Genomic DNA, 12,973 nt, shown 5'->3' on the forward strand with positions numbered 1-12,973 from the left:
ACCCAATTTTTAGGCTGGGAAGTTTATTCCTCGATCGGATGAGAAATTCTACTTAATTGGTTTATACGTAATAGGCGCTTCCTAGGGCCAAATTTTGGTACTCGAATGCGGGTGATAAAATAACCCTCGTCCAAAAACGACTCTTTCATTCTCAGTGTCAATTCCTTTGACGGCTGCAGACGAGGCGACGACGGCGACGACGCGGTTCATAAAAGTGATCTCCTCATTTAGTCGCGTGGCTCCGCGCTGCTTTTGTTTCGGCGTCTCGCCGCTGTCATCGGAATGTCAGGCGGCGTCCCCGGGACCGGGCCGGGCTGCTGGATGTGGACCATCCCGACCTTCTCGCGGGTCGACGCGCCGCGACGCGCTGACAGACGCTGTCGCCGGTGGCGCTGCGCTGGTTGGTGCGGCCGCGGCCTGGTTGACGAGGGCACGACGCGGTGTGACGGACGGAAGGACGAGCCGAGCAGGGCGTGGAGCGAGCGCAGCCGAGCCAGCCGCGGGCCGCACGCCGGGTTGTTTACCTAGGCCGCGCGGCCCAGCCGGGGGAGCCGCGACCTGGGCCGCATCCCCCGTCACGGCCTGGGTGACGAGCGCGGGGTGCGGAGCACTGCACGCCACGCAGCAGCGCACCTTGATTGATTTCACTTAGGGTTGGCCTCGCCGACGCGCTCCGACGAGCAGGCGACTTTTAAGCAAATGAAATTTGGGCCGTGACCGGGGTGGCTGCCTCCGCCGCGCCTGATGAATGAGTCTCTCGTCTGGCCTCGTGCACACTAAAACGTTTTGTCCAATTTTGAACGAGACGTTTGAGCAGATGATTTTTTTTGGGGTGCTGTTTTTGCACAGAATAAGCTGCAGATATATGTGCAATAAGTCCACCTGCTAGAAAAAATCTGGGACGTCTGGTACAAAAATTGTTCGAAATGGTTTAGGGTGTGCCCCTCCCCTGTCGTACCGCTGGCCGCTGCTTGCGTCTGTCATAGCTCTGCCATGCACGCTGGCCCGCCGAGTGCTGGCAGTGCCGTCCGTGGGAGGGAAGGTGATTTGTGGGGGAAATCCTCTGCAAGTCGCGTCTCCTCATCACTATGTGGATCTGATTGGGTCGGATGTCACGTCATGTACATAGGCCATCGAGTCCGCTTTAAAAAAAAAACAAACCACAACACGGCCTCTTACTTTTTTATTTTTGTCAAGGAAATGATTTATGTCTGGATTTGAGACGCGCTGAAAGCGGCGACACGATAACGAGAATGCTTTGGTCGCGAGCTGGGGCGTGTAAGTACACTGCAAGTTCAGCGAGCGTCGCGGAAGCGGCGTCGCTTTTCCCCGGAAGAAAAACAGAGTACATTGACGTCCAACTGACAGAAGACGATGGATGAGGAGAGTGAGACGGAGCGAACAAAAACGTAATAAATTGTAAAAGCGGGGCGCACTGAGGGGCACGCAAGGGTTGAGAGCCAAGCGGCGGAGAGAAAAAAAAAATCCGACGTCATATCAAAGATCCCCTTGTGTCTGACGAGGACAGAGCACACGGACTTTAATTTCAACATCTCAGTCGGCATGAGTTTTTCATCCCCGCTTCTATTTTTTTTTCCCATCCGCGAGTGTGTGTCGCGAGGATAGCGAGCAGCAACATGCCATAAATTGGAAGGGATTTTCTGTTTGCCGACGTCGGTTCGAACTAGTGGAGCTAGGCGTGCGTTAGCGTCAGCCCCTCTCGTGCGGACTGCGTGAGCCTGGCCCCGGGCTCGGGGCGAGGGCCCCGCCTGGGGCTCTCCGGCCGATGTTCGAATTTTATTTACGCGTGGTGCATCGGCGTGCTGCCCTGCTGCCGGCGACAGGTCGTTAACTTTTCCTACCGGTGCACCGTGCTGACGTGATACTCTGTGACCCAGTTGGGTTCATTCCCCCTCGCGGCCGGCCGGCCCGACCCCCTGGCGCGCGGGGGCGGGGCGGGGCGGGGCGCGGCGGGGCGTGTCTTGGCAGCGCCCCGCGTCGCGTGTCGGTCCAGTTCGCAAGGCGGTGACCCGCGCGCGCCGCGTGTTTCTGGCGCGTCGCCTCGAATCTCGTTTTGACGCGTGTCGCGGCGTGTCGCGGCGCGGGCGTGTCGTGTCGTCGACGGCGTGGTGCCGGTTGGCGTCCGGGACCCGCCCAGCGAACACGGCGACGCGCGTGTGCCGTCCACCGAGCCGCGGCAGTGTCTAGGAGGGCGGTGCGTTCGAATCCGCCTGACAAACTCCTTTTTCTCCGTGACCCGCGCCGCCTGACCCGGCCTTGACCACGGCGGCAGGACCAGCGTGAAATCGCGCCGAATGGGAATCCCCTTCCAGTGACGCGGACCGGAAAGCGAATCCCGCCAAAAGCAAAACGTGATCATTAATTACGAAAAACGGGTATCGGTACGGCCGCTTGCCGGCAAGTTGATTGAATTTATTCAGTGCCGGATTAGACGGATTAATCCAGGCAGGCCGAGAGTCGCCTTCGTCGCTCTGTCTCTCTCGCACTCGTGGGGTGCCGCGAGTAGGTGCGAGAGAGACAGAGCGACGGAAACGAATCTGTCAGGGTTTTCGTGTGGACCGTGAAGAGGGCGGCCATCACGGCTCAGCGGGGGGCGGCAGCGGCAGCCTTCCCGAAGCGCGGCAGTTTCTCATACCGACGGACCCCTCCGCACTCCCGCCGCCGGGCGCCATCCGCGCCACGATGAGAAATTCTTGATCCGACGCGACGCTCGCTGCGAATAGGGGACTCAACCTTTGGGCCGAACGCACTTCTAAATGCGCGCGCGCTCTTGGGTAATGCCATGCCTTTTGCGCAGGCGTCGTAAAACCACTGTCAGATCTCACTCCGACACACACACACACACAGCGCGAGGCCGCCGTTGGCGTAATTCCTTAATGAAGGCTAATCATGACATTAAAAGTGATATGTGTAGTATTTGTTCCGTCCCACGGGCCTCGCGCTGGGGCCCTCGCTGTGGCCTATCGAAGAGCTGCCCCCAATTCTCCATCGGTTCATAAATTAGGTCCCGCCGCGTTGAACAATCCTGGACCAGAGTGGCGGTGCATAGGGGCGGGGGATGCCTTGCCCTCGGCCACTCAAAGGAGGCCCCGCTCTTGCTCGCGGTTTGGTTTCGACTTTGGCTGCTTAGACAATGCGAGTCCAGCCCCACCGCACAGACAGTGTTTGTGTGTGTGGGGGGGGGGGGGGCAGCGTGATGAGTCGATCCGTGTAGCAGATTATTATTTATCGCCAGAAATTGGATTTGGGCGCGTGTAATAGGCTGAGCGGAAAGATTACAGGTGTTGTGTGTGTGCTGGCGCTGGCCGGCTGGCTGGCCCTGATGCGGTGTGCCCGGGGCCGCAGCCTCGCTTTTTGCATGCCGCCTCCCTTTGCAGTGTGGGGCCCTCCTTCCCAGAGCCCCCCGGGCCCTGCCGGGGCCTCTGCGGTGGTGCCCCCTCGGCAAAAGTGTGATTTTACCTGTCGAGTACATACCTTGTGGGCTGCGGCCTGCGGCCAGGGGTTTGACGGAGACCTTTTGTTCTTGTTTTTTTTTGCACCGCTGCGTTTTTTGTTTTGTTTTTGTTTGGCTACTGCGGGGCTTGATTTCGGGAAAGCAACGGTCTGAGCTAAGGCGGAGGAGGCGAGGAGGGAGGAAGCACGATTCTGGGAGAGAGGAATGTCTGACCAAATTTTCTTTGGTCGGTCCGGGGTCTTCGTTTTGTCTTTGGGTCTCGCACGCCTTTCGGGCCTTTCGCACAGGTGCATTAGAAGGCGGGCCCCTTTCTCTGGTACACTGTGCACACTGTGTGTGCACTGCGGCCAACAGGTCGGCATAGGATAAGTGGCGTTGGAAGGCTGTCGGGGGTATTATTTGTTAGTGGCCGGCATTGCGTTGACCCGTTCGATGAAAATCGGTTCCATTTTGAGCCATTAGGCCCGCTAGGCCCGCGCGGTGCGTGACCCGAGGCAAATCTATAATCCCCCAATCACGTCACTCCTTGTGTTTCCCGTGGAAAGTAAAGTCCGTCACGGTGGCGTGGCGTGGCCGGGCGCAATTTTGACGTGGCTCCCTTTTTATCCTGAAAATGGAGCAAAACGAAACGCAAAGTGGACTGACCCAGTTCGGAAGAGAGGAAGGAGGAGGGGGCCGGCGAAAATGCGCACGGTCCTCTTTCTCTCTCTCTCTCCCCCCCATGTCCGGACTCCTCTCTTTGGCCGCACTGACCTGCAATTACCGCCCGCTGCATTGAACCGCAAGGGAGACCCGCGATTCAGCCGGCCTGGGCTGAAACAGCGTGGCTGTTCCAGCCTGAAACAGCGTGGCTGTTCCAGCCTGAAACAGCGTGGCTGTCCCAGCCTGAAACAGCGTGGCTGTTCCAGCCTGAAACAGCGTGGCTGTTCCAGCCTGAAACAGCGTGGCTGTTCCAGCCTGAAACAGCGTGGCTGTCCCAGCCTGAAACAGCGTGGCTGTTCCAGCCTGAAACAGCGTGGCTGTTCCAGCCTGAAACAGCGTGGCTGTTCCAGCCTGAAACAGCGTGGCTGTCCCAGCCTGAAACAGCGTGGCTGTTCCAGCCTGAAACAGCGGTGGCTGCTCCCAGCCTGAAACAGCGTGGCTGTTCCAGCCTGAAACAGCGTGGCTGTTCCAGCCTGAAACAGCGTGGCTGTTCCAGCCTGAAACAGCGTGGCTGTCCCAGCCTGAAACAGCGTGGCTGTTCCAGCCTGAAACAGCGTGGCTGTTCCAGCCTGAAACAGCGTGGCTGTTCCAGCCTGAAACAGCTGGCTGTCCCAGCCTGAAGCGTGCGTTCCAACTTCCTGAAACAGTGCTGACGCAGCCTGCACGTTGTCGCGACCGCGTGGCGTCGCACCTGACAACTGTCACCTGCACGCCTGCTGTCCCTACCAGACCGCCGCTGCGTTCTGAGCTGAACGCGTCCGCCGCAGCCTAACACGGACTGTTGCGTGCCAGCTTGGCGTCCAGCCTCGAGGTGCCAACTAATCACTCCTCACGCGGCTGCGGCTCGAGGCTGGCCCCAGAGTGCAAGCCCGGGTACGGCACGCTACACGTCCGGGCGCCGCCATGCTCCGCAGGTGCGTGTCCGTCATCCCCCTCCCCCCCTCCCCTCCAAACGAGCGTGCCCTTTACTGCCCTTTACGAGGTCTTTATGATGGATTGAGATGCAGCGCCCATCGCAAGGCGCGGGCCGAGCGGACCGGACCGGCCCGGACCGATGGACCACTTTTTACTGCTATTTGTTCTAAATGAATGAAGCGGCGCACACGCCCCGCCGCGCCCCGCCCCGCCGGTTTACGATGTTTTGCCGGTTTCGCCTGTCGTCGGCTCGTTGTTGTGGTGAGACGGGAGTGGGGGTCTGCATCGGCCACGGTGCTCTACCGCGGCATGAATGATCCGATCCAGCGATCAATGAGTCGGCCCGCCCTGCGCCTCGCTCTGTCTCTCTCTTCATCGCGCACCCCCGCGGCCCGCGCCGTGAGTGTGAGAGTGACAGGCGGCGTCCACCCCCGCGGCCCTCCCGGTACACCGCAAGGCGTGCCCGCCGCGGCGCCGCAGCCTCCGACAGGCTGGACCAGGTCGGACATGTGCTGCCATCTCGCGGCGCCACGGCGAAGCGCTCTGGACGGCGTCGTGGCGTGCCCTGCCGCGCCCTGCCGTGCCCCTTCTCTCCGGGGCTTAGCTTCGGCGGGGCCAGGCCGACCAAGCGGGGCGCTGCTCGCGCGCCTATAAGTCATAGTTCATTCATAAACATGGCGCACGGGGCGCACGCGGCACGCGCGCGCTCTCCCGGTCCACGGTGGTGTGCCTTTTCTGGAGCGACGGTGCGTATATTAGACTCTGCAGGGCAGTTATAGGTCACGCGAATTTCACGCCCCCCCCCTCTTCCACTCCCCTTACACGTCAATACTCACACACCGCAGGTGCGCACGCACATTGTGCGCACGCGAGCGAACGAGGCGTCGTGGACCCGGCCGAGGCACTGGAGTCATCGACAGAGTCCTGGGCATATAATTCATGGCAGCGTTCGCCTGCGCGACGATCACGACGTAGCGTCGTGAGAATGGATCGTCGTCGCCGAAGTCCGGTTGCTGGAGTGGCCTTCCTACCCGCGGCCAGGATCACGACGACGGCGACGTGCACCGTCGGGGACTTGAACGCGGAGAGCACTTCACTCCATTTCCTCCGTCGCTGCACTGCTGGGGCGCGTTGATATGCGCGGCACGCGAAACGCGTGAGACGCGTGGAACGCCCGGCCGGCTGTAAACTGGGTTTTATTTAGCCTAATAATCAAAGAATGGCGGAGGGGGGCGGCATTATCCCATCAAGAGGGCGTGGCCGCTCGGCCCGGGGCGGCACGGCGGACGGACGGACGGACAGACAGACGGACGCAGACGTCGTTGAACCGCAATAAACGCAAGAAAATGAGAAATCGCGCGGCCGGCCGACCAGCAACACCTGCCCGCGCTGGCCGGCCGGTTTTAAACGCTTTAAATGGATGAATAATAGAAACGGCGAGAACCTACACTGGCGGTCGACGGCGAGGGTCGCGTCGTCCCGAAGCCGGCGTCGTCGACGCGCGAAAAGGAGCAGAAAAAAAGCGCTTCCGTGACGGCGGCGGTGCGTGCCGCGGGACTCTCCAGGATGATGGCGGTGCCAAGTGGCCAGGCGGCGAGGCGACACGCCAAATGTTGCTTTTAGCAACACTGTGCCGCGGGGCCCGCGCCGCCAGCGGCGCTTTCGTCGCTCTGTCTCTCTCGCAAAGCGAGTGCTCGCCGCGGGTGCGAGAGAGACAGAGCGCCGTTCGGCAGGGGCCATTCGTCGGCGGGGACTCGCCTCGCGCACCTGCGCGTCGTGGCCGCCGTGGCCGCGGCGTGGGGGTTAGGGCGCCACTGCGGCACTGCCCGGCACTGCCGCACCGCGGGGACACATTTTCACCTGTCAGGGAAGACTGAGTGAGGCATTCCCCGCTATCTGCGGATGTAGTTGTCGCTGCCAGCCCGCCGGCCCCTCCCCTCCCCTCCGCTCCTGCCCCGTCCCCCTCCCCTCGCTCGCCGCCTATAGAGCACATAACGTATCTGGTAATGAGCGAAGCGCTTGTGGGAAAGGAAGTGTCCCCGGGCTCTGGACGCCGGCCTCGGCGGGCCTGGGTGGAATCGCGCGCCGGAAGGCGATACGACGACGGGCCCCTTCCGGAGAGAGAGAGAGAGCTAAAGTGGTGGGGTGCGTGGGCGGCGGCCTGCGGGGCCAGGGTAGGCAGCGCGGCGGCGCGGCGTGCTCCACGGGCCGGCCCGCCTCGCAGGCGTTCAGGCAGCCAGCGCTCCGCGTGACTTGCCGGCGACGGTGCCCTGCAGCTTCCACACTGTTAAAGTTAGACGGGTGGAGTAAGCGAGCCGATTGTTAGTCTACGTTAAAGCTACGACCTGTAGGCCAGAGGACCGGTGGAGGCGGTCAAAATCCCGGACGTGTGACCCCACTAATGGATTCCTCGTCCGGAGAGCCATCCATTGGTGGGGTCACACGTTCGGTTCGAGTCTCATTTAGTGACTCTGGAGCTCAAAACGCGTCCAGAGTTTTGGCCGCCTCCACCGGTCTTCCGGCCCGCGTGCCCCGCGACGTCGGCCGGCTGCCGCGTTACATCTCCTTGTTATTTGCATTGGCGTCGTTAGCGGTGTGCCGCCCCGTGTCAGGGGCGTAAATGCAGCAAATCAAGGATGATTAATGTCCGCGACGCTCCCGATTTGCGCCCCGCGCCGTCCGCGCCGGCCGGGCCGAGTTCGAGCGCATTCCTGGGCCGGGGCCTCGGCCGGGACATTAGTTCGATACGTCAGTCCGGCCAACGAACGGTCCGCCGGGCTCAGGGGAGGGCGGGCCTCGGCGCCTCAGCCACTGCCAAAGGTCGTCCATATGCAGCACTTCGCGCGGCCACGCGGCGCGTCAGGCCGCCGCGCTCCACTGACCCCAGTGTCACAGTGCAGTACCACCAACATAGCGCCGTCTCCACTGCACTGGCCCCATACCCGGTCGACTTCGACTACATGCATAGTTTTACTTTTTAAAAAAATGCTATTTGTTGTTTTTTAATTATTTTCTGATGTTCCTGATGAAAATCCTCCCCTACGATGATCAATATTTAATTTTTCATTAAAATAGACCGCCACGTACATTTTAAAAAATCGTTTTAGTCCGTATCTGTATTTTACGCGTACTAAATTTTCACTAAAAAAACAAATGGAAATATTTTTTTGAGGTGTAGGATTACAAGCCTTGCAGGGAACTCATTAGTAGTCGCAGTGGACTGCGGCGGCTCGGACTCGAATGCGGACTCGAAGGGGGAGGGTCCTGGTCCAGCCGCGGTCCGCCGGACGGCTCCCGAATTCAATCTTCGGGCTTTTCACTTTAATTCTCCGGGACAGCGTCCACCGGCCGCCCCGGCCGGCGGGGCGGGCAGCACGGCAGCGAGCCGCGCGTCGGGACACTTTGATTGATGTGGAGATAAATTTCATCAGATATAAAGCCCGTGACGTAACGCCGCAAGACTGTCCCGCGCGTTTCCTGCAGCTTTCCTGCAGCTTTCCTGCGACGTGACTCCGGTCGCACGCACCGTGATTATTCCCGCCGTCGCGATGATTGCTGTTTGGCGGGAAATTTGGCCCGATTTGGCGCGCGAGGACGACGACGGATTGGTCTCCGCCAACGGAGACGCGAAGCGAGCGCGGCGCGCCAAAGGATCCTCTCTCTCTCGCTCTCCTCTCGCGGCTCCTAAGTGGCCATCCGCGCTGCTCGGCCAATAATTATGACTTGGGAAGGTGGCGAGTGAGCGCGCGGGCCAATCAGGAGCCGCGGCGAAAGGGCACTGCGAAAGGGGGAGGGGAAAAGGGGGGGGGGGCAAGTAAGTGGGAGGTGTCGTGGGGTAAACACCACCGCGCGGAATGAACACCCTCGGGTCCGCTTTGTCGCCGCTGCCTCTCTCGCACTCGCAGGGCGCTCTGTAAGTGTGCGAGAGAGACAAGGGCGACGGAGAGCTCTGTTCGAACTCTACCTATGCTTGCTGGCGCTCACTCATTATCGAATCGCGGAGAGGAGGCCGTAAAATGTGTGAGAATCCTCCTCCTTTGCGGTGTGTGAGTGAGTGAGTGAGAGAGAGAGAGAGAGAGAGAGAGAGGCCTAGCGCGCGAGGCGGCGGTCGAAGTAATCAACTTCGTATATCATCCGCGACCTATATCGACGTCTTCTTTTAGCGAAATGCCCGCCGCGCTCCCCGCTCGTTACTTAGGGATTAGCACTCCCTCTGGCCGCACGCGGACTCCGAGCAGCGCTCTCTGTCTCTCTCGCACCCCTTCGCGGCGGTCCATGAGTGCGAGAGAGACAGAGAGACAAAAGCGCGCAGGGCGGCGGGGCGGCAGCGGGGGAAAGCCAAGACCATTACACTGTATACGAGGCCGCCGCTTCGCTTCGGCCTCAGCCTTGTCGTTCGATAACGCGCCGGAGTGTCTGTCCACTTTTAGGGTACCTGCGTGCCCTTTTAGCGGTTGCGTCACTGACACCAGAGGCCGCCAGAGGCCGCCAGAGGGACGCCAGAGGGACGCCAGAGGGATGCCAGACGGACGCTAGAGGGACGCCAGAGAGACACGTCGCGGACACGTCGCGGACGCGTCGCGGACAAGTCCGCTCGATGAAACATTCATAAGCCCCTGCCGTAAATTAGCGAGAGATTGATCGCCGCTGAATGGAGTCGTTGTTAGGAATGGAAATGAGGTGGGGCCCTGCAAGGCTGACTCCGAACAGCGCCTCGTCGCTCTGTCGCACTCGCGGGGCGCCCCGCGGAGAGAGAGAGAGAGAGAGAGAGAGAGAGAGAGAGAGAGAGAGAGAGAGAGAGAGAGAGAGAGAGGCTCGGCCCCGGCGTGACCTCCGACATACTCCTCGCGGCGACGCGCGGCGGCTCGCGGCTCCCCGGCCGAAATTAAACGCCGCCCTGCGCCTCACACGCACACTCGGCAGCCCAACAGCGAAATAAACACACGAAAAAAAGAAAACAAAAAAAACTCAAAACAGTTTTAAGAAAAGCACGAGAGGTCATGCAAGTGTTTCGTTTTGCGGTGTATTGTCCGGCCTGGCTGGCGCACGGCACCACGGCACACTCTGCGTGACGCTCTAGGTGCTGCTGCTGTACACGGACTTATCTCGCTGTGACTCGGATTGGGATCTGTTATGCAAAGCGTGTCACGTGCCTCCACTGTGTGTGTGTGTGTGTGTGTGTGTGTGTGTGTGGCAGGCGCGCCGTATCGCGTGTGTCTGCCCGTCCAGAGAAGACACTACCTCACCATTTGGCCTTCATATCTAAGCTTCTTGATGATAATTGTGCGTCTGCTGCAAGGATACACGCGGCACGGGCCTCAGTGGTGTGTTTGTGTGTGTTTGTGTTGGTTTGTCGACACTGACATTCGTCTAGCGAGGAACGGAACGGATCACCACAGCACTGTATCTTTTCCTTCCAGCTAGCTCGAGGGCTAAAAGTTTTGCACACACACACTCACGCAACACGCACACATTCTGACACACTCACCCAAACACGCGGGCTGGAACACACGCAAGGGACATAGAGCGAAAAATAATTGATGTTCCAGGCCGGGCGGACGGACGGACGGACACGGGGACGGGGCCGCGCGCCGAACGGTCCGCGAAACGGAACGTCGTTTCGTAATAATTATGATTAATGCGACTGTTGGCAAAAATTAAAACGCCATGTATGGCGTCGCGGGGATGATGACGAGGAGCCCGATGATGATGATGGTCTTCCTCGGGATCAACGCGCGCGGCTCCTTGGCCTGTGAAATGTCGGCCTGGATCGGAACAATCGATCAAAAGGGAAAAGAAAAAAAATCGTCGGCGGGTATTGGTAAAAGCTGTGCACCTATCTTTAGGTCTGTCTGTCTGTCCGTCCGTCCGCCGCGCCGTGAATCTCCGCGCCGCCCTGGCGAAGGGCCTCGCTGCAGCTCATGAATGGCTAATTAATTAATATATATATCGAGGTGGACGCGTCATTCGTTACTTGCATTAGTTCCCCGAGATGTTTCTGCCGTGACAAATTCATCGCCGGGCGTGGCCTGCCAGCCTCGTCTGGGACGCCGGAGCGGGATCTTTCTGTGACCAGTGTGCTTCTGACTGGCCTCAGTCTGTGACCAGACTGTGACCGACCCTGTGGCCAGCCTTCGAGAGGCCCTCGGTCCTCTGACCAGCCCTGTGACCAGCTCTGAGACCGGCCCTGTGACTAGCTTGTGACACGCCAGGCGGCCGGACACTGGCTAACTAGCCGCCTCTGCTGGCTAACTAGCAGGCCGAGCGTGCACTGCGTGCCGCCACGCGCCGCGCCGTGCTTTTGTAACGACATGACGCGTGCCGTGCGCCAAGCGCGCCAAGCGTGAGGGACTCTCGGTCTTGCAGTGTCTTGGTTCGTTCTTTCGTTCGTTCTGCCCGTTCGACCCGAGGCGCGCCGCACCGGTCTGTCTCTCTCGCACTCATGGAGCGTCCCGTTGGCGTGCGAGAGAGACAGAGCGACGAAAGCGCAGCGTTCGCGTCGTCGTCGTCGCGCACGTGCGCGCAGGAGAGAAACCTTATTCGCACTGCCGTGCCAATTATTGGCAGAACGAACCGAAGCAACGAACGTCGGCGTCGTGTCGGACGGTTGCGACAGCGTCGCGCGCGCCTGAGTACGTCAAGGAGAGACTCGACAACTATTAATAACGTGGAATTAATGACGCAGAGACATTGTTTCGTCCTGACGGAGACTTTACTCCTCGGGGTGGTCGACGGGCCGAGGCGGGCCGTCGCCCAGCCTGCGGTCAGGTTCTCACACTTAATAACCCGCAATGCACGCACTGGCGGCCAGCCTTCGGTGTTGTGGTTCCGAGCCGTCAAGCCCCTCCGAGCGCATGCTAAGTGAGTCGTCGTCGCGAGAAAAATCGAAGCTGTCACCAAAACCGGAAAAACGTCGCGCCGGTTTGGGCAGGAAAACAAAGTGGCGAGGAGGCTGGAGGGCTAGAGTTGCTAATGAGCCGCATTGGCAGTGTGCTTTCCTCTCTCTCTCTCGCACTCGCGGGGCGTGCCGCGGGAGCGAGAGAGACAGAGCGCTGCAGGGCGCGACGAAGATTGTGATCGCCTTGCCTCCTGATTGCGATTGCAAAGAGAGGCAAACACTTTTTGAGAAATGAGGTGCGCGCTCCGCGGCCGGGCGGTCTTCTCCTCGCCGGCCTGCGCTGCCGCCACGGCCCGGCCGCGGCGCGCGACGGGGATGGATCATCTCCTGATAGACGCTCTCGGAGTCCTCGTCGTCGTCGGCGTCCTCGGCGGCCGATACGGGGAAGAGCCTCGTCTTTGACTACATGACGTTGACAAATGAAGATCAAGCCGAATCAAGCCGACGGCGAGCAACCCCTCGAAAGACAAAGACGTGCGTTATTTACTGGCGGTGATTGTATCTGCATTTCGGCCATTTTCCTCCCACCGCGTTGGTTGCACGTCGCTACCGTGTGACACGGCGGCGGCCCCGGGGCGCGGGCACTGCCTCCACCGGTCTTCTGGCCCACTGTGCGGCGGGGGCCGCGCGAGAACACGCGCCACTTAGTCCGATTCCGAACGGCGCCTCGCCGCAACGCGGGGCGCGCTGTGAGTGCGAGAGAGACGCGGCGACTGACCCGATTGCATGATGATGATGTCGGCGACACGTGTCCAGTTGGCAAGGACGGCTGCCGTCGCGGCGCTGCACTGCAGGGAGCCGCAGGGAGTGCAGGGTGACCCGGAAGGCGAGGCAGAAAGGGCGCTTGTTAAAGCCGCAGGTGAACTTTGTAGGTGTGTGCGTGCGTGTGTGTGAGTATGCACTTGTGCGCGCGAGGGGCAGCCCCCACAGCGTCTCACCACCACGCACGCCAAACGGCCTCAGCTCGCGCGCGCAGCGCCAAG

At 60.5% G+C, this 12,973-nt stretch overlaps 1 protein-coding gene across 1 annotated transcript in view; it reads left to right on the forward strand.

Moving 5' to 3' along the window:
• The window catches only part of LOC117642240 (protein grainyhead), a 109,992-nt gene that overhangs the window by 52,278 nt on the left and 44,741 nt on the right, over positions 1-12,973 (forward strand). The window lies entirely within an intron of this gene.

The sequence above is a fragment of the Thrips palmi genome, unplaced genomic scaffold, assembly GCF_012932325.1.
Source record: "Thrips palmi isolate BJ-2018 unplaced genomic scaffold, TpBJ-2018v1 HiC_scaffold_16, whole genome shotgun sequence".
NCBI lineage: Eukaryota > Metazoa > Arthropoda > Insecta > Thysanoptera > Thripidae > Thrips > Thrips palmi.